Source organism: Heterocephalus glaber, unplaced genomic scaffold (genome assembly GCF_053883595.1).
Source record: "Heterocephalus glaber isolate CG9 unplaced genomic scaffold, H.glaber_assembly_v1.0 deba00000470, whole genome shotgun sequence".
In the NCBI taxonomy this organism is placed as follows: Eukaryota; Metazoa; Chordata; class Mammalia; order Rodentia; family Bathyergidae; genus Heterocephalus; species Heterocephalus glaber.
This window is the reverse complement of record NW_028258145.1, coordinates 15,541,311-15,563,743: the sequence shown is the minus strand read 5'-3', so window position 1 is coordinate 15,563,743 and position 22,433 is coordinate 15,541,311. Positions and strand designations below refer to the sequence as shown.

At 39.8% G+C, this 22,433-nt stretch overlaps 1 pseudogene and 1 gene segment (V, D, J or C); one reads left to right on the top strand and one right to left on the bottom strand.

The window, feature by feature from the left end:
- The window catches only part of LOC101714356 (immunoglobulin kappa variable 4-1-like), a 411,261-nt gene that overhangs the window by 31,774 nt on the left and 357,054 nt on the right, over window positions 1-22,433 (bottom strand).
- LOC110349023 (SH2B adapter protein 1-like) lies at window positions 1,311-20,608 on the top strand (annotated as a pseudogene).

Here is a 22,433-nt window from a genome sequence, read left to right as displayed (position 1 = left end):
TTGTACTTCTCTGCTTCCTGGACCATATGCTCTATGTCCTCCTTGCTCAAATGGCCCTTGTCATTAGTGATGGTAATCTTGTTCTCTTTCCCTGTACTCTTGTCAACAGCAGAGACACTGAGGATGCCATTGGCATCAATATCAAAGGTGACCTCAGTCTGAGGAACACCACGGGGTGCAGGAGGTATGCCTGTGAGTTCAAACTTGCCAAGCAGGTTGTTATCCTTAGTCATGGCATGTTCACCTTCATATACCTGAATAAGCACACCAGGCTGGTTGTCAGAGTAGGTAGTGAAGGTTTGTGTCTGCTTGGTAGGAATGGTAGTATTGCATTTGATGAGGACTGTCATGACTCCACCAGCAGTTTCGATACCAAGGGAAAGAGGAGTGACATCCAAGAGCAGCAAATCTTGAACATTTTCAGACTTATCTCCAGACAGAATGGCTGCCTGAACAGCTGGACCATAAGCAACAGCCTCATCAGGGTTGATGCTCTTATTCAATTATTTTCCATTGAAGAAATCTTATAGAAGCTTCTGGATCTTAGGGATATGGGTAGAACAACCCACCGGGACAATGTCATGGATCTGTGACTTGTCCAGTTTGGCATCTCGAAGAGCCTTCTCTACAGGGTCCAGAGTGCCATGGAACACGTCAGCACTCAACTTTTCAAATCAAGCATGAGTAATGGAGGTATAGAAGTCAATTACTTCATAGAGGGAATCAATCTCAATACTGGCTTGGGTGCTGGCAGAGAGGGTTCTCTTAGTTCGTTCACATGCAGTACGGAGACGGCGGACAGCTCTCTTGTTCTCACTGATGTCTTTCTTATGCTTGTGCTTGAACTCAGCAATAAAATGGTTGACCATTTGGTTGTCAAAGTCTTCTCCACCTAAGTGGGTGTCTCCAGCTGCAGATTTCACCTGAAAGATTCTATCTTTAATAGTGAGGATTGACACATCAAAAGTGTCATGTCCTAAATAAAAAATCAGCACATTTCTTTCAGCTCCAACCTTTTTGTCTAAGCCATAAGCAATAGCAGCAGCTGTTGGCTCATTGATAATTCTAAGTACATTAAGACCAGCGATAGTTCCAGCATCTCTGGTTGCTTGATTCTGAGAGTCATTAAAGTAAGCTGGCACAGTAACCACAGCATTGGTAACAGTTTTCCCAAGATAAGCTTCTGCAATTTCCTTCATCTTTGTCAGCACCATAGAAGATACTTCCTCTGGATAGAAGCTCTTCATCTCTCCTTTGTATTCGACCTGAACCTTGGGTCGGCCTGCATCATTCACCACCATGAAGGGCCAATGCTTCATATCAGACAGGACTACAGCATCATCAAATCTTCATCCAATCAGATGCTTGGCATCAAAAACTGTGTTGGTGGGGTTCATTGCAACTTGATTTTTTGCAGCATCGCCAATCAGTCATTCGGTGTCAGTGAAATCGACATAACTTGGGGTGGTTCGGTTTCCCTGATCATTGGTGATTATCTCTACCTTCCCGTGCTGGAAGACACCCACATAGGAGGAGGTGGTGCCAAGATCAATGCCAACTGCAGGTCCCTTCGACATGGTTGCCTGAGTGTAGGCCCAGTTCTACTGGCAAGGAAATCACACAAAACCTCCAAAGCTGCCGGCGCGTTCAATGAGCTAGAGATTAATAGTATTGACTTTTACTGTAATAAATTTTAAAGAATTTAAGCATTCATTATGTTTTTAAAAAAATCATTGGTTACTTATTATCATCAATCTGAATATAAGTCCCCAACTTCCCTCCTGTCTTTAAAAATTTGAGGTACATTCAATTATTGCATGACTTGGCTAAGGAAAAACCCTAATATTTTTAGTAAGCTTATATGATGACAATTCAAAAAATCTTAATATTTCAAATGTCAGATATCAAATTTAAGGTTAAACACTTTAATTTTACTGCTCATGAAATAAATACCTGGAGATGTGCTCAATTCTGCAGGTCATAAGGACCATTTTAGGGCACTGTATTCTAAGAACACAGAATATATTTTTAAGTTATCACAAATTATGCAATGCATGATTTATAAGAGAAACAAAAATATGTTGTGCAGGTGGGTTGGCATATGTCCAGCAGAAGTCTGTCAATGACTCAGGGAAACCTGGTAACAAGCCTAATTCTGAAGGGATGGGGTTCAATTTTCCTGATAGTCAATCTTGCCCTAGTGACAGCTTTGGTGCACTACATAATTAGCATCAACATGGGTCAGAGAGAGGTGTTCTAAGAATGTTCCTTGATTCTCCAAACATAACTGAAATCAACTCAAACAGCAAATGAAGGAAATCTGTATGTACTAGGACAATTGTTCTCTCTATATATGATACTAACACTCTTATGGCTATGATTCTATTTTTAAACACCCTTTACTATACTAGCAGGAATCTGAAAGTGTTTCAATGTTATATAAACGTCTGAAGCTAGAGGAGAAAAAATACAGATACTGGAATGATATCTCCTTTAGACTTCTAAATTTTAAGATTTCATAAATAAAACTAGTCAGTTTTATCTAAAGAGATATTAAATACATGTGAAAGGGGAGAGAAAATCCAAAGTTCAGTCATCCAGCAATTTAGGAGTGTGCCCCTCCTCACCTTAAGTGGAGTTGGCCTTTGTAGAATCAGACCTTCAACACAATCTAATTAATGGATTAGCTAGGGAGCTGAAAGGTCAAATGTTCCTGGTACAGTGTGTCTTTGCTCTCTCTTGGGTCTATGGTATATATTTTATTAGTCACTGTGGTTGTTTTTTTTTTATCACAATTGGTAAATCAACATTCCTGAAATACTGGAAAATATACCAACATTATTTTATACTTGGTATCACAACAAAGCTCAGCAAGTTTCAGATGATTAAAACTATGCATAATGTGTTCTCTGAGGACCTAGATTCAAACTGGAAAACAAAAATAGATAAATAATTGCAACCAGAAACCTAACCATTCTGTAAGCTGGGCGATGGCTTTGTCTGGCCAGCAGGTTTCCTCACAGGTGGTGGATGTGTGTTGTGGTGAATGGGAAATGGGCTCAGAGATAGGCCTGGAATACTGATTCTGGATTTAATAAATTGTGTGTCAATTTAGGTAAATTATTTAACTTTCCCAAGCCCCAATTTCTCATTCTATAAATGTTGTCCTTATCTCGTAAAGTTGTCATGAGGGGTAAATAAAATAGCATATATAGGTTATTCAGATAAATAATATTTCAGTGCAATGTTGAAAAAATCAAAATCAGTAAAAACACCTTAGTGTAAAACAATTTAAGTAACTTTGTAGAATTTTCTAAGTAAAATTGTAGCATTTTCAGTAAAAATAGTATCTATGTTGTGAATAAAGAAATGTCAGTAAGGATGGTTTGTTTGTTGTAGCAGTACAATATTTGGAAGATTTTTTGATTCAGTGTATTTTCTCGCGTTTCTGCCACTAAGTGTAGCGACTTGGCAAGTTGAAAGTAGCATCATAATGTAATGCAAGATCATCAGAGTGCGAGACAGTAGACTTGGTGTAATGTGCAGAATGGCTTGTGTGCTGTACATGGCTGAGCACAGGGATGGGTAAGAAAGTGGGTTCAAATGATGTGAAAAGCACCAGGAATCAAGTTTGATGAACTAAACAAATGACCTTGGACAACAATGTTTTGTTTGAGCCTGTTTCCTACATATAGATTAAAATAATGGGACAGATGAGATTTCAAATTCTTCACAGCTTCAGTACTCTGAGATATTGCAAGCAGTTCTACAGTCTTTGAACTAGATCACAGCATAGCAGGCAAAATATTTCAAGATATTTAAAAAGTGGTAAGTTGATGTCAATCTTCCATGGAACTTGCAGTGCACGATCTTGACCCACAGAGAGAAGCAAGAAGCCACTTCTTTTGTTTGTTTGTTCTTCTCCAAGAAGAAACCTATGTTGTTTTAGATGAACAGGCCTCAAAGAGGGGTGGTTTCCTGTCACATAGCACTTAAACAGCACTTGCACTAGGTGTGAGGTCAGAGGTGAGTCTGGGAAAAGAGCTCCTCCTCTCCAGTGCCCACACACTAGCCACTGCTGTCAGAGCCGAGTCTCTGGGGTCAGAGCTGGCACTGGAGCACATCTTCCTGTGGAGGCTGTTTGCTTGAGCTCCAGGACTGCCCTCTCTGGTGCACTGTACTTCACAGACAGAAGACATCCCATTAAAATCTAACAGATGTACTTCATTACTGGTTATTACTTTAACATCTGGATATTCTTCTATATCATTCTCTCCCTTGGCATTAGTATAACATTTTTCACATTCTTCTTTTGAAAAGTAACCTTTCAAATCTTCCATCTGCCCAGGGAGAGATGTGAATCTGTAAATGAAAGAGTATTTGGACCACTTAATAATAACCAGTCTTAAATAAATTTTTCTTTTCATTCAACATTTTAATTTTACATTTGTAAACTAAGAACATTGTGTTGACTCTGCAACATCCCTCCCTTTCAGTTCAGTTTCTAACTTGATGGCCAATCCTGTGTCTCCTTTGTTGTTTTTTTCCTTTTGTCTTTGACTTCTGTGTATTGGGTTAACTTCCAGGGGCCAGTCTGCCCTCATCTATTTATACTCACTGTGTGGGGATCTCACCCTGTATCCCCAAATTTGCTCCTCCAGCTCAGACTGCTTCCCTCAACTCCACAATCCCTGCCTCAGAGATATTGCAGTTGGAGGTCGGTGACATCTCAGAATTCTAGAGTGTTTCATTCAAAGTTCTGTTGCTTTCCTTCAACCATTCCCATCAGAAGACCCCATCTCAAGTTCTCTCTTTGCTCAGGTACAAACATATGCAGCAGTTGTTCTGGACTTTACTTTGCTCTCACAATCATAAGCAAAGCTTATTTGTTTTGCCTTTAAAATATGGCCAACATCTGCCCACTTTTCACCACAGCAGCCAGTGGATCAAGGGCCCCAAGAAGAAAGGCACATTCTGACCTAGATATAAGGATGTGAGGATGTTAAAACAAAACTTTTAATTATGATTTATTATGTAAGCTGTGTCAAAGGCCAATAATGATACAAATAGGTATCATGGATCCCAATAATAAAATTCTTTATTTTTTTGTTCTCTGTTTACACTGTATATTTGACATAGTGTGATGGTTTTCATATTAGTTTAGTTACTTTGTTGTGGTTGGGACAAAATACCCAACACCCACAAGTTAAAGGAGGAAAGGTTTATTTTTGTTGCATCTGGATGAGCACTGCTGGGTTGAGCAGCCAGCTGGGATCATAAACTCCTTACCAATAAAGAAATAGAGGGACAGAGTTTAAGAAAGGAAGATGCTTAATTTGTAAGGAGGAAAAAGCAGAAGGTGGAAAGCTGCCCTGAAGAAAAGGCAGGGGTTCTGGAAAGATGGATTCTTGCTTTAGTAGTAATGGAAACTAAAACTAAATCACAAATACACAGGGAAAAAAGCTTTCCATTGTACTGCTTCTAAGTTGATCTTAGAACTTCTAAGGTGACTACTATGTATTTCCTAATCACACAAGGACACTGTGATACTATCCTTGGCTCTTGATTTTTATCAGATACTTTTCCAGCCCACTACTTACGCAATGTGCTTTCTCATTTGCTGTTTGCTTTGCATGTGCTCCTCATGTGGTGCCCAGTCCAGCTGATGAAATTTTATAAAGGAGGTCTTTGCAATGAGAACTGAGCTGTATTGAGCAGACAGGGGTGGGAAAATGGTGTCAGAGACTCAGGTCATCTCATCACTATTGCTCTGGGTCTCTGGTAGAAATTGAAACATTGTAATCCTTTTGGAGAAATATCTATGTTAAACCTGAAAAAAAATAATTTTAAATTGTAGTGGGAAAAGTAACTGTTTCCAACATGTTACCTAATCATGATTTCTTAGGACTTATGATACCATTCAAAAGTGCATTTTAAGCAACATATTTCAGTGTGCATTTGATACAGTGTGTGTTGCTATGCATGATCATTGTTTATTTCTGATTACAGGTGCCAAAGGGGGCATAGTAATGACCCAGTCTCCAGATTCCCTTGCTGCTGTCCTAGCAGATAGGCTCACTATCTACTAGTCAGAACATTAGCATTGCTATAGCCTGGTATTAGCAGAAACCAGTACAAGGTCCCAAACCACTTATCTACCATGCATACACCAGGGTGCCTGGGGTCCCTAACTGATTCATTGGCAGTGGTTTTGGGACAGATTTCACTCTCATCATAAATGGCCTTCAGTCTGAAGATGTGGTGGCTTATTCCTGTCAGAGATACATATATTCTGAAAATAATAATCTGCCACAGTGCTTTAGCCTTTCACGCAAACCTCCTCCCAGGCCGAGTCAGTGAGTCTTACTGTGCCAGCTGCCTGCTCTTCACACAGCCCTGAACTTGCAGCTTCCTATCTGAGAGGTTTCATTTTTTTAATCTATTCCTTGGAGGGTTTGCTGGATCCCCCCCCCCCCCTTTTTTTTTGAGACAGGGTTTCACTATGAAGTTTAGGCTGGCCTTGAACTCACTATGTAGCCCAAGCTGGCCTCGAACTCATACCAATTCCTCTGCCTCAGTCGTCCAAGTGCTGAGATAATGGGTGCAACTCCACATCTGGCTACAGAATTTATTTATTTGCTTTTCCTGGTACTGGGGGTCAGTACAGAATATATTTAAAGGACTCATACAAGAAGAGAAGTCAGATAAACACAGACTTGAGAGTACAGGAAAGAATAAATCTTTCTAGAACAGTAGAAATGAAAATGAAAATTAGGAAAGAATGAAACATGACCAGTTCATTAAATGAAGAAACTTCTAAAATGAATAAGAAAGAAAGAAAAAATATAGATAATTCAAAATAATCAGAAGAAAAACAAAATGAGAGGAACTAGTACACATTTTTCTGTAATAATACTCAATCCAAATTGAACTAGCAATTGGATTGAAACAAGATTTACCTATTTTCTGTATACAAGACATCCACTTCACTACAGTGACATACAGAGATTGAAAATTGAAGTTAGAGAATTAGATTCCAAATAAGTGGAATCCAAAAACAACCAAGAGTAGCTATACTCATACCTGACAAAACAGATTTCAGCCAAAAGTTAGTTTGAAGAGATTAAGTCACCACAGATTGATAAAGAAAGAAATCCATCATGAAGATCATAAATATATATATTTCAAACTTTTGGAGAACCCACATCTATTGGACAAACACTGTAGGACATAAAGGGAGTGCTAGGCCAAATTCCAATTATAGTGTATAATTTCAGTACCCTATTTTCACCAATACATAGATCTTCCAGACCCAAAACAAAGCAAAACAACCCACAAAGAAACATTAGGGTTAAATGTCAATATAGATCAAATGGAGTTAACAGACATCTACAGAATATTTCCTTCAACAGGTGCAGAATACACATTCTTTTAATCAGTTCATGAAACTGCCTCTAAAATAGAGTATACTTAAGTCAATGAGGCAAATAGTAACAAATAAAAGATTTCTTGACTTAATTTCTTGCATCTTATCAACATAACAGAATGAAACTAGAAATAACAGCAAAAGAAATTGCAGAAAATATACAAACACACGGTGATGGAATAATGCACTTTGACAAGGTCATGAAATAGCTTTTTATCTCTCACTTGTACATTAATCAATTCAAAATAGATCAAAGACCTTAACATAAGAACTGAAACTTTGGCAGCAGTAAAGAAAAATATAATTAAAACACTTAAAGATATTGGTATAATCATTGATTTTCTGAATATGACTTCTCTAGTTCAGGAATTAACAGCAAAAATTGACAAATGGAATTATGTCAAATTAAAAAGGCTGAACACAGCACAGGCAACAATCAATAGAGGGGAAAGGAAAGTCCACAGAATGGGACAAAATCTTGTAGCTATTTCTAGACAGAGTATCAATATCCAGAACATATACAAAAGTTAGAAAATTTGACACTAAAAGAAGAAGTAATATAATCAACAAATGGGCAAATGAGTTGAATAGACACTTCTCAGAAAAGGAAATACAGATAGCTAATAACTACATGAAAAATTGTTTAACATCTTTAACCAACAGGGAAATACAAATCAGAAGTATATTGAAATTCTATCCCATTACATTCATACTGGCTGTTATCAAAAGACAAAAAATAGCAAATATCTGCTTTCATTCAAGTTGAAGAAAATAGGTATTAAACAAATGCTACTGGTCCAATAAAAATAATTAGTATTCCATAAAATCAACATATAAAAGCCAGTTTTAAAATTATTCATATGAATGAACAAATTATGGGGACCTTCTTAAATTTTACCCTCAAGGGAAACACTTCACTCAACTCACCCTGGGCTGGCTTACGAATCAGCGACATGAAGGGCAGGAGTTATTTTTACATATCTGAGATTTTCTTGTTCACAGTGAAGAGGAGACTGGCCCTGGTAGCAGTACAATTCATATGTGATAATGTTTCCAATTATGGCAAGGGGTGGAAGAGTCTCATCTTTAAACTCCTACCCCTCCAAGCCTCAGATTTCTAATGGGAAAGAACAGTCCAGGCTCTGACCATGGCAAGGGGCATCATGCAAAGGAACTCAAGCCTGATGAGCAGGGGTGATAGCCTTTTGGCAGGGTAATGAGGAGTCATGAGGCTCTGAGGGGGCAAAGAACTCAGCACATTCAGAGATCAAGAAAGAAACTCATCGTGTAGATGCAGGGGAGGAGAGGAGACCTGATAAGAAACACAGGTAGTAGGAAGGAGTCAGAGCAGATCTCACTAAATCCACCTGGAGAGCTCAAGAAAATCCCAGTTCTGGGGCTGTGGGTATAGCTCATTGGTATCGTACTTCACTAGTAAGCAAGGGTGCTGGGTTCAATCCTGAACACAGCAATTAAAAACAAAGAAGGAAAAAAAAATCCCTTCTTCATCCCAACCAGACCAGTCTCCTCTGACTCTCCGGACATTGGTCCAGACATCAAGAGTTTCCAAAGTTCTGTACAAGAACTTGAAACACAGCAGCCAAGGATGGGTGAGTGAGAAAGAAGGGGCAAGAACTCAACAGTCCAAGCAGGCTTATTGCTAAAGCTGAGAGGGCCCTCTCTGTATTAGAAGAACAGAGAAGGTGTCTCTTTCAAGTTAAGAAACTTTTTAAATAGAGTTTTTTGGTGGGCTTTTGAGGGGGTGGATGAGAGAAACGGTGGGCTTGTGGATTTCCGATGTGTCCTCTGTGACTTGCTAACATGTCCTCTGGGTACTGCCTGTGACCTAAGTAAAATGAAACCTATATTACTTTAATATGGCAGGTGGGCTCCTTCAAACTGGCAGTGTCTCTGTCTGGGCTGTATCAATGGGAACCACACGTGGAGGGCTGGGTGTTACAAACACTGTAAGAGAGACCACCTGGGCACAGGCTTTATATAAGGAAAAGAGCAGATTTATTTCCATCTGGGTACAGACAGGGCTGAGATTCTGAATGATTTCAGCAGCTAGCTGAAGTATAATATTACCCAACTAACTAATAACTCCTGTACAATTCTCTCAGATAGTAATTATGTTTAACTCTTGTATTAGGAAAATTATTAGCCATATTAGGTACTGGAATTCTTTCTCCTAAGATAAGAAGTACATAAGTAAATATAGTATCTTCCTTTTGTTGGCTTCCAAGAAGCTCAGAGGTAGAGTTTATGCTCAATCAGATATTTTCTTTCCTTTTAGATGAAGTTGACAAGAGTAAAGCCTCTATTTTAGTATATATTTCTATTGGTTTTGACATATACACAGCTATGTATAAACAAGTGTATTTAGATTATAGGACAGATTCAATTCCCTTGGATATTCCCATAGCACTGTGTAGTCAGCCTTCCCTCACCACAAATAGACCTGAACTACACTGCCCCCTACTCCTTGGATAAATGCTGTAGATCAGTGATGGTGAACCTTTTAGACACCAAGTGCCCAAATTGCAACCCTAAACCCAGTTATTTAATGCAAAGTCCCAACACCGCCCCCTATGTGTGCTGTTATCTGATGTTCAGTTCCTGGGGTAATTCTGGGGAGACTTGGCTCACATGCCAACAGAGGGCTTTGTGTGCCCACTGAAGCACATGTGTCCTAGGTTTGACACCACTGCTCTAGATGTTTCAGATGCTCATATGCATGTTTCCTTTAATATGGACATCAGAAACTATTCACATTACTCTGTTTCTTAAGAAAAAATTTTTTTTCATTTAAAAAATACTTATGACTAGATGGGGCTGTGTTTAGGAATGGTGTCTTTGAAATATTGGTGGTCCCATCATCTGGTTATCTACCTAAAGGCCTGCATTTTAGCTTTTTTTTTTTTTTTTTTTTTTTTTTTTTAAATCTTCTTAATCTGAGAGCCTGAACCCTTTTCCCTAGCTGAACTCTGACTTTCATGCTCTGAGAAAATATCCCACAGGACTGGGCCCTCCTTAACCATCTATTTTCCTTCTAATCTATGTAAATTTTTACAGTGGCTAGCTTATGTAAAATACAGTAAAAGTTTATTGTACATAGTTTCTATTAAATGTTAAAGAAAACATAAAAAAAAAGAACATAGAGAAACAGGGAGAAGTAGGGAGAAGTTCTAATAATTGCCCAAATTATATATTCCATGATTTTAAAAATATTTCAATATATATGCTAATTTATTTCATTTATACCACTAGGTCCACTTAGTTCATTGAAAAGAATGTTTTGTGCTATTATCTATTTGTTTCTTTTTTGTTACGAGTCCTTTTTTCTATGACTTGTTCTCTAACATTTTGGCCATTCTTTTAAGATTATGGTACACAATTAATATGTATTAACTATTGTTATTCTTTAATTAATTTGTTATGAAATTTTGTTTTATTTGTTCATAGAAGTAAGAAGAGTATTATAAAAATATTTTCTTTATTAATATTTACTTGTATTACATTGAAATAAAAATTAATTTTAAAAACTTATGGCTATTTGTATTATTCAAATTCTATAGATATCCCAATTACAGGTAAAATTCTTGGGGAATCCCACTGTAACTTTACTTGGCACAGCCTACACCACTCCTTGCTCTTACTCAGGTAACACCCAGCACATCTGTATAGTTGATTGTCACAGACACCAGCAGACCAAGCAAGTTAGGAAGGGGCAATTCATGCAGGCAATTTGAAGATTTTTCAGAGTATTTAAACAATTTTTATTGGTCTGTGACAGTCATAGTGAACCTATGGCACATGTGTTATGTGTTTTTCTTTTGAGACAAAAGATGTTAACATATGAGTTGTTTTTTCTAAACTAAAATATCAGTATTCAGGTTGTACTTTGTGATAAATAAGTGAGTTTTGTGTTATAGTTTGGCACTCAGTCTCTACAAAGTTTCACCATCACTGGTCTATGAGATTGTTCTTCTTTGCTGTGTATCTGTGCCCAAAAGTGAGTGCTCAATTCCAATTTAAAATGAATAAATAAATTGGATTAGGTAGCACATTGTTTCTATAGGGGCACAAAGTTTCTCCTTCCAAAACACTGAATTCTATTAATTGGGATTAATTAATTAATCAATTGGGATTAATTTAAAGATTGAAAGGTAGAATCTATGAAATACAAAATCACATCCATCATTAGTGTGGACTGAGAGTTCTCAGTGTAGACACCTGGGAAGCAGATAGAGAAACTTCAGAGACTGATGTGATTCTGGTAGCAGTTTCTGGAAGATTGAATATTGCTAGCTATGGGAACAGAGGATAGTGAACCTGGCCAAGGAATTGCAGGATACTTTTAGGAAGGGGTAAAAGCAAGAGTCAGATTCTCTCCTAGATCTTCCAGTTGGGAATGTGGCCTGACAACATCTTTTTAGCCCATTGAGTCCTGTCTTGGGCTTCTGACTCCAAAACTATAAAATGCCTTCCTCATGTTCAGTACTATAAGAAATAAAAACTTAAAATAGTCTACTTTCAGGATAAAGCTAAATCCTATAGTTTAATCATTTGCTTTAAAAATCCACAAAATGTTTACACTGGGCATGGACCAAGGGTACAGACGCAGCAATGGTACCTGGAGTACTCAAGCCAATGAGGAAAGGACGGAGCTGTGTATTAAGAGGTGGACAGAACTGTGTGCTAGGAGTCCATTTGCTCACTGAAACTGCTCTGGTGATATGTCAGTCTACTTGTGCTGACACCCAATTCTTGGAAGAATGAGAAATAGAAATCTCACTTCTGCTGCTCTCCCTGGCTCTAAAGTCCTTTCTTTGGGTCAGGAGAAGTAAAGTCATTTCTCACAATTGGGGGCTCACTCAGAGATTCTGTGCCACATGGATCAGGTCCCAGTGGAGAGGGAAACACATCCCACCCCATTTTTAAGTGGCCTTCTCTGCCCAGATAGTCCATCTCTGGGCAGAAACTATAGAAAACTTCAGACCTTTTTTAGCAGAAGAGGAGATCTTCTTGGGTTAGAAAAAGGGGTATCCCTGTGGCTCCTCCCTTTCTTGGGACCCTTGGCTACTATATTATTGCTGTGCCTTTTTGGCCCCTTTGTGATTAACTGTCTTACCCAGTTCATTTCAGATCATATCAATACTGTAAAAATGGTCCTCCAGATGGAGCCAACCATGGAGGTTCCTCCTTCCTTCTACCATGGCCTGTTTGATCAGTGTCCTGATGGACATCATCCACTGCCCTAAATGGTGCCACCTTTCAGCCAAAAATAGCCAAAACAGTTGTCACTCTTAATCCCAAGCAATTAGAAGATTATTTCCAGAGAGGGGAATGTAGTGGAATGGGGGAACCCTTAGGGTCAGAAAAAGGATACAAATCCTTTAGAATTTAGGAGGAAAACAACCTCTACAGAGTTCCTGTTTGGAATATGTAAATAACAGACAGTCTGTGGTTTTGCTTTTGTAACATTATCTACCCTAATTGTTTCAAATTCATACCCAAGTTTCTCTATCAGTTTAACCAATCAGAAGGGGCTGCCCCAGAGGGAGGGACCACCACCTCAACTCCATAATTCAGGACTGCTTCCCACACTTAGCAGTTACCAAGGCCTGGACCCCCTACTCCTTGGAGTGGCTTTGTATCTTTTTTGGTTAATATTCTTTACTCTACTTTGCATTGTCTTCTCATTCCTCTTTATTTTCTATGTTGAAGAGAGGGACAAGGCCCCTAAAATCTGAGGGTGGACTGCCAACCTTAGACCCACCCTGGGAACTTGACACTTTGTTCTGAAGACAGTGAAACCAACACAGGGGAAATAAAAAAGGAACCATGGCAACTAAGCAATCTAATGCATGGGCCAAGGTCGGAAAACTGTACTTTATTACATGTACAGGTACAAATTCTCTATGGTGAATGTGGTCATTATGTATATCTAAAATGTACCAATAAAATTAAATAACAATATTAAAAAAATAAAGTACTGGCTTGGTGGTTGTTTGGGACATTTCAAAGGTCGACTGTGTGTGTGACTGAGAGGTACACAAGAACCTTCATTGCAAGGGTGGAGCGCACAGAATGTACAAGAAACTTCCAGCAGGGGAAGTTGAGTACAAACGGAAACTCAGGCACCAGGATCAGCTGAAGTGGTGAATAAAATTTCTAGGCCTTCGAAAACAAACAAGGAAAAATTCTCCCAGTGACATTCTTCCAGATAGTCTACTAGGAAAAATGCCAGAATGCCAGCCCCTGGAGGGCTGGAAAAATACCTCTCATACCAAGACAGGAAAAAAAGAAAAAGAAAAGGCTTTGAACAAGGGTCCATTGTTACAAATCTTAGCTGACTGATAAATTTACTGGGCAGAAACAGGTAAATAAACCCCTTGAAAAGGTTTGCTAGGACAAAGATTGAAGTTAAAAGAGAGTCCTCCCAGGCTCCTTTTGATGGAGCAATAATACACAATAGGGCAAGCTTTCTCCCTCCATGTCTTTTTCTTTATAAAATTTTCTATTCCAGAAATGAAACCTTTTGAGCTGCATGGTGTTCCTGCCCAATGTATCAAAGTGTTCTGTAACTGTTTGAGCTGCATGATATTCCTACCAGATGTTTCAAGAATATTCTGTTAACTCTGCCTCTTCATTTCTGTGAACATGGTTGCTCAGCACATTGGCCCAACCTCCTACATCTCTATATAAAACTGCTTCCATTTTTGCCCAGCACTCAGAATTTGAAATGGACAAACTCCTCTGAGCCAGCCAGTTAATAAAGGTTTTTTGCTATCTTTACAAGAAACTTTTGGATTCCCAAGTCTTCATATTGCTGTAGCTTTAAGCACTTGAGCTGTAGCACTGGAGCTGTAGCACTTGGCTGTAATACTGAGCTATTCCACTATGCCACAACTCTTGGTTCCCTGACTGGAAAGCTGATTGTGCTAGCCCTTTGAGCTACCCATTCAGAGTTGGAGAGTGGCTGCTGGGAGCCCTCTCCAAAGAACTGAAGAATGAGATTGTACTCCTCTGGCCTGTTTGGTGGTTCCTCCTTCATTGAGTGAGGTGACCAACAATTGTGCTTGTTTCTACTGACCAGACTCAAGAGAAGAGGTGAACTAAAACATCCCTTCAGGACTTAATGATAAAGTAAGGCCCCAAGGACCAGTTCAAAACCCAGTCAGGTCTGTCTCATTGGACAGAAGGAGAGGCTGATCACCTCTCACTGTCTCAAGTCAGAGACTTCAGTCAGGGATCTCTTGAAGGGAGAATGGAATGTTTTAACATCTGAATGACTCTGTGTGTGTGTGTGTGTGTGTGTGTGTGTGTGTGTGTGTGTGTGTGTGTGTGAGTGAATGTAGTTCTGGGCACTGTCCTCAATGACTGATCCATGTGGCTCCAAGTCCTTGGCTATGGAATTTGATTGGGTCCTAACCTGCAGTTCCATGGTGGTGTTGTAAGGCATAACAGTGACTCACCTCCTATAATGGGAGGCTGACCATGCAGGGTATTACCCATGTACCTTAGCCAAAATGTGCCTAAGCTCCTGTGGGGGATGCAGGAGCCAGGAGGACACCTGTGTGGGCTCCATTAGGAGGCACCCTTCCTTTGTCTGTTGTAGCACCATTCAAAGGCACCTCATATACATGGGTAACAACCATAGTAAACCCACTGTCTTGGACTGCATGGTCAAAAATTTTAAGAAGGGATTAAGTGGAATATGGAATTAAACTAAAGCCAGAAAGGTTGTGGACCCTTTGTGAAATAGATTGGCTCCAGTTTAATGTAGGGTGGTCCCATGAAGGAACTCTGGATGTCCAGATTGTGTGTGCAGTCTGGAGAGTTGTCAGTGATAAGCCAGGCTACCTCGACCAGTTCCCCTATATTGACTCTTGATTAGAGGTTGCTCAGACCTTACCACCCTGGTTCTGATTCTGTGTTGGTAGGAAGGGACAGAGTCAGGTTTTTGTAGTCTAAAACTGTGGCCACCTCTCCTAGACCCCCCAAAAGCCAATTCATCAGGACCCACCAGAAAAAGATTCTTTGCCACCACCTTATGCTCCAGAGTTGCCATCTTTGCCCTCACCACTGGTTCTGGTTCTTCTGGAGAGCCTGTCACCTTCAAAATCTTCACCTGTTAGCCCATCTTCAGACCTACCACCCTCTTCAAAATCCTCTGATGGGCCCATCTCCATCTCTGGCCAGCCCTCCACTTTATCCATCCCTCCTAGCTCCAACTTCAGGCCCATTCACTGTCCCATGTGACAAAGAGGTTGCTTCTCCTGAGACATCTCTAACCAGGTATCTGCAGTCGGTTCAAACCCCAGCTATCCAGCTGCCTGTCTGTGAGACCCGACCTCCACCCCACTTCCTAGATGACAGCACTGTCCAGCTTGTTCCTGCTACTCTCTACTATCAGCCCTTTGCCACAACTGATCTTCTGAACTGGAAACAACACACTCTGTCATACTCTGGAGGCCCCAGCTAGATCAAAGACCACCTATTTCAGGGGGTGTTTGAGGGCCCAGTAGACTGGCCCTCCGAATCTTATCTCCTCCAGTTCAGCCTCCATAGTAGCCTCCCATTTTGATTCCATGGAACTGCTTCCCCCTGAGTTGCTCCCCTGACATCCCCATTAAGGAGAGCCCCCCAGCAGGGACATTTCATCCTCTCTCAACCCCCTATCCTACTCTGGACATTCTGGAAACAGCCACAGGGTCATTCCTGTTCCAGGAGCCAGAGGGAGGAAGAGGGACCAGCCTCTCTCAGGATAAACTTGATTCCATGGGATGTTCTTATGACTCAAGCCCACCCAGTTAATGCTGGAAGGAGGCACTAACTCCCATGGTGTCTTCCTGGTTCATTAGACCAAGGTGATTTGGGGTGAATATGTCCTCACTTTCAATTTCCAGGGCAAGAACAAGCACCTGCTCTTGTCACTGAATGAGGAGGCTCAGTGCTGATATGCTCAAGCATTTCCAGTGCACCTCATTTGTCTGGAGTCTGGAGGCTCCAGAGATGCTGTTCTTGTCAGCTATATGCCCTATCAATGGCAGCAGGGATGGTAGCAGGTCAGGTGCCATGTAGGAGTGTACAAGGAAGATTGGTGCTACCCTGAAGCCTCCTCCACCTTCATGCCCTTTGGAGTGAGTGACTAATTGAACACCTACTATGACCCACCCCAGCCCCCTGAATCCCCTTCATGGACAGATACCTGACCCTAGATGCATGAAAAGGACTGATACTGTCTGTAACCATCCCCAGAGAGGACAAATTGAAATTGCACACTGCAAATCAGGAAGACCCCCCAAGGTTACTTGAGGCATTTCTAGAGGTGTGGCCTGGATGGCAAGGATGGCCAAGAAGCAGCCCCTAATCCTGGAAGAACTTAAACCAGGGGCAAAGCCTGTCAGACTGAGACAATATGCTATACCTAGAGAGGCACGACTTGGAATCCAGGAATACTCAGCAGGCTGTGGGGTGCAGGGATCCTTAAAGAATGCCAGTCCCCTTGGAACAGGCCACTGCTGCCAGTTAAAAAGCCAGGCAGAAATGGGCACTGGCCAGTACAGGACCTCTGGGCAATCAACAATGCCACAGTTACTCTGAATCCAGTAGTTCCAAACCCCTACACCCTGCAGAGTCTACTACCACCTTGAGTGGACTTGGTTCACCTACCTGGATCTTAAAGATGCCTTTGGCTGGCTTCCCAAGCCAGCCACTCTTTGATTTCAAATGGGAAGACCCACAATACAGGGGAAAAGACACAGTTAACCTGGACAAGACTTTCTCAAGGCTTTAAAAACTCCCCCATGCTATTTGATGGAGCTCTAGCTGCTGAACTGGGTGCTTTTCCCAGGAAAAGACTGAACTGCACTCAGCCACAATATGTAGATGACCTCCTGCTAGCAAGTAAGACCAGAGAAGACTGCTGGCAAGGAACTTTAGCCCTCTTCCAATTGCCCCTAAATGATGGCTAGAAAGTATCCTGGAAAAAGGCCTAAATATGTTGGCCTTCTGTTCAGTGCCTGGCAGCCTCAACCCCTTCCACCTACCCAATCTCAAAGGCTCACAGGAGTGGTTACTAATTGGTATAAACAGGTTTCTCTTACACTAAGAAAACAAAACTCAAGGTGCTACCCAACAGATTCACATAGGACAACCATCCCCTCTTATAGAAGCAGCCATATCCTTCACACTGAATGCACAGGAGGAAGATAAAGGAGCCATTGTACATCACTATTGTGTCCGAAACCATTTCTGTCTGTCCTCTTTCAGCATTTTCTCATTTTGTGGAACATTGTCCCTGGGGACACTGACTTTCCAATCTCAGCCCAGGCTCACACTTGACAACACTGAGCTCCCTTCCTGATACCTCTTCTGGTAGGTTTAGGAACAACTTCAGGGATTGGGGCCAGAGTTACAGGCATAACCACTTCAGCCCTCACCTACTAGTCACTTTCTAAGGAGTTGACCAACAACTGAGAAGAAATCTCTAATTATTTTTAAAAATTCTTTTATTGATACATTTTAAATATACAATACATTTACATTTCTTATTGGGAACTTGTACCTTTACATGATGCATCTTGGTTCTTATTTTTTCCCCATTCCTAGCCCTCCCTTCACCCCCTCCACCCTTCCCTATTTATAAAGATTTTGTTTCCATTTTTTCCATTTCTCATCATTTTTCCTTTCCGTTCTTTCCCTTCCCCTGCCCCTCCCACTACCCCTACCCCTTTGGACCTTTTCTTCCTATTTCTCATTATCAATTATTCATTTTACTCATTGGAACATTTTAGGTATACAATATAATGACATGCATCATTGGAAATTTGCAACTTTACATAATCTCTCTTGGTTCTTATTTTCCCCCCTTACCCTGCCTTCCCTTCAACCCCTCCATCCCTCCCTATTTACAAAGACTTTCTTACCATTTTTCCATTTTCTCATATTAATTCCATTCCCTTCTTTCTTTTCGCCTACCCCTCCCACTTCCCCTTCCCTTTTGCCCCTTTTCTTTCTACTTCACATTATCTATTATACCTTTTAGTCCTTATTTACACTTTCAGTTTCTCACACTAGAGCAACTATTTGGTATTTATACATGTGTGTCCTATTTATTTCACTTAAGAGTATGGCCTCAATGTGCATCCATTTATCTATAAATGTCTCTAATTTCTCATGTTTATGGCTGAGTAGTACTCCATTTTATGAAAAAAAACATTTTCTTGATCCAGTCTCCAGTTGATGGGCATTTGGGCTGGTTCCAAGTTTTAGCTATTACAAATTGTGCTGCTATGAACATGGGTGCACATATATCACTGTGGTATGATTCTTTTAATTCACTGGGGAAGATGCCCAGCAGGAGAATAGCTAGGTCAAATGGGACTTCCAGTCCTAGTTCTTTGAGGTATCTCCATACTGATTTCCACAGTGGTTGCACCAGTCTACACTCCCACCAGCAGTGGAGCAGGGTTCCTCTTTCCCCATAGCACCGTCAGCATTTGTTATTGGTAGATTTCATGATAGCAGCCATTCTTTCTGGGGTGAAGTGGAATCTCAGTGTTGTTTTCATTTGCACCTCTCGAATGACCAGTGATGTTGAACCTTTTTTCATGTATTTATTTGCTATTTCTACATCTTTGTCTGAGAAATGTCTGTTCTTTTCAGATGGCCATTTTTGGATTGGGTCTTTAAATTTGGGAGGTCTGATCTTTTTCAGTTCTTTATAGATTCCAGATAGTAGACCTTTATCTGAGAAACAGCAGTTGAAGATTTTTTTCCCACATTGTGGGTTGTCTCTTCACACTGCTGGTGGTTTCTCTTGTTGTGCAGAAGCTTTTTAATAAGGAGAGATCCCACTTGTTGATTGTTTGTGCTAGTTCATGGGCAACTGAGGTTTTGTTCATAAAATCTTTTCCTACACTGATGTCTTCAAGAGATCTACCTAACCTCTGCTCCAGCTGGTTCAGAGTTTCTATTTTAATATTTAGATCCTTAATCCATTTTGATTTTAGTTGAGTGCATGGTGAGAGATACAGGTCTAGTTTTAATCTTTGGCAAGTTGAAACCTAATTTTTCTAGCACCATTTATTAAAGAGGCTATCTTTCCTCCAGTGAGGGTGTTTGGCTCCTTTATCGAAGATGAGATGGCTGAGTGTGTCTGGCGTTGTTTCTGCATCTTCTAATCTGTTCCACTGGTCCTCTGTTTCTTTGCCAGTACCATGCTGTTTTTTAAAATCACAATAGCTTTGTAGTATAGTTTCAAGTTGATGATACCCCCCTGCCATGTCTCTGTTGCCTAGAATTGCTTTTGCTATTCTGGGTCTCTTCTTGTTCCAAATGAATTTTTGGATTATTTTCTCAAGGTCCATGAAGTATGCTGCTGGGATCTCAATTGGGATTGCAATGAATCTATATAGTAGTTTTGGAAGTATGGCCATTTTCACTATTTTGATCCTTCCTACCCAGGAGCAGGGGATGTCTGTCCATTTTTTGATATCATCTTCAATCTCTCTTTTCAGAGTGCCATAGTTTTCAGAGAAGAGGTCCTTGATTTCTTTCATTAGGATAATTCCTAGGTATTTCAGTTTTTTGGATGCTATTGTAAAAGGAATTATTTGCCCTATTTCTCTCTCAGTGAGTCTGTTATTGGTGTAGAGGAAAGCTATTGATTTTTGTGTGTTGACCTTGTATCCAGCTACTTTACTGAATTTGGTTATTAAGTTTAGAAGACTTTTGGTGGGGTTCTTGGGGTCTTCTATATAGAGTACCATGTCATCTGCAAATAATGACCATTTGACTTCTTCATTTCCTATCTTTATTCTTTTAATTTCTTTCCCTTGTCTAATTGCTGTGGTTAATATTTCCAAAAATATATTGAACAAGAGTGGTTATAGTGGAATCCTTGTCTTGTTCCTGATTTTAGTGTGAAGGATTTCAGTTTTTGGCCATTTAGTACGATACTGGCTGTTGGTTTTTCATAGATGGCTTTTATCAGTTTGAGGTAGAGACCATCTATCCCATTTTTTCTAGTGTTTTTATCATAAATGCATGTTGGATTTTGTCAAATGCTTTTTCTGCATCTATGGAGATAATCATATGGTTTTTGTCCCTGGCTCTATTGATATAGTGCATCACATTGATTGATTTGCATATGTTGAAAAATCCTTGCATCCCTGGAATGAATCCCATTTGATCAGGGTGTATGATCTTCTTGATGATCTTCTGCATTCTGTTTGCCATTATCTTATTAAGGATTTTTGCATCTATGTTCATTAGTGAGATTGGCCTATAGTTCTCCTTTTCGGTTGGGTCTTTCTCTGCTTTGGGGATCAAGGTGATGCTTGCTTCCAGGAATGAATTTGGGAATGTTGCTTCCCTTTCAACTTCATTGAAGAGTTTAAACAGTAGTGGCAGTAGTTCCTCTCTGAATGTCTTGTAGAATTCAGCAGTGAAGACATCAGGGCCTGGGCTTTTCTTAGATGGTAAGTTTTTAATTACATTTTCAGTTTCATTGGTTGATATTGGGTTGTTTAGAATTTTTAGGTCTTCTTTGTTCAACTTTGGTAATTCATATGTATCTAGGAATCTGTCTATTTCTTCTGTGTTTTCCATCTTATTGGCATATAGGTTCTGGAAGTAGGTATTGATGATCCTCTGGATTTCTGCTGGGTCTGTTGTAATTTCACCCTTTTCCTTCCTAATTGCATGGATTTGGGCCTTTTCTTTCCTTTTTCTGATAAGGTTGCCAAAAGGTTTGTCAATTTTGTTGATTCTTTCGAAGAACCAACTCTTGGCTTCATTGATTTTTTGTATCATTTTCTTAGTCTCCTTTGTATTGATTTCTCCTCTGATCTATATAATTTCCTCCCTTGTATGAGCTTTGGGGTTGTCCTGCTCTTCTTTTTCTAGAAGCTGGAGGTTCAACATCAGGTTGTTTAATTGGGCTCGTTCTGTTTTCCTAATATGCATATTCACTGCTATGAATTTTCCTCATAAGATTGCTTTTATTGTGTCTCATAGATTCTGATATGTTGTATTTTCATTGTCATTTAATTGTAGGAACTGTCTGATTTCTTCTTTAATTTCCTCTGTGATCCATTGGTTATTCAGAAGTGTGTTGTTCAATTTCCACATGTTTATGAAAATTTTCCAGTTTCTTTTGCTATGGATCTCCAATTTCATTGCACTATGGTCTGATAATGTACAGGAGATAACTTCAGTTCCTTTGCACTTACTTAAACATGTTGTATGCATGAGTATGTGGTCTCTTTTGGAGAACCACCCATGTGCAGATGAGAAGAATGTGTGTTCTGTTTTTGTGGGGTGGAAGACTCTGTAAACATCTGTTAAGTTCATTTGTTCAAGAGTTTGATTGAGTTCTAATATTTCATTACTTATTTTTAGTCTAGTTGATCTATCTATTTTTTACAGTGGGGTATTGAGGTCCCCCACTACAGTTGTATTAATGCATATGTGACTTTTCATGTCCATTAATATTTGTTTTATATAGTTCAGCACCCTAGTGTTTGGTGCATAGATATTTATGATTATCATCTCTTCCTGTTGGATTGCTCCCTTTACAAGGATGTAGTGTCCTTCTTTGTCTCTCTTAATCAGTGTTGGTTTGAAATCTACTTTCTTCAAAAAGGATAGCTACTCCTGCTTTTTTTTTGGTTCATGTCACATGGAGTATTGTTTTCTACCCTTTAACTTTCAGTCTAAGAATTTCATTTTGAATTAAGTGTGTTTCTCATATGCAGCATATTGTTGGATTTTGCTTCTTGATCCATTCTGCCAGTCTATTTCTTTTGATTGGTGAATTGAGACCATTAACGTTGATGGTTATAACTGAAACATATTGAATTATCTTTGTCATGACTTTTTCTTTTTGTTGGGTTCTCTATCTTTACATTTAATTTCTTTTCATGCCTGATGAGTTCATTCTGCTTTGCTTCCTGGGGTTATGATCCTATTTGTCTGTTCCTAGGATATTGTC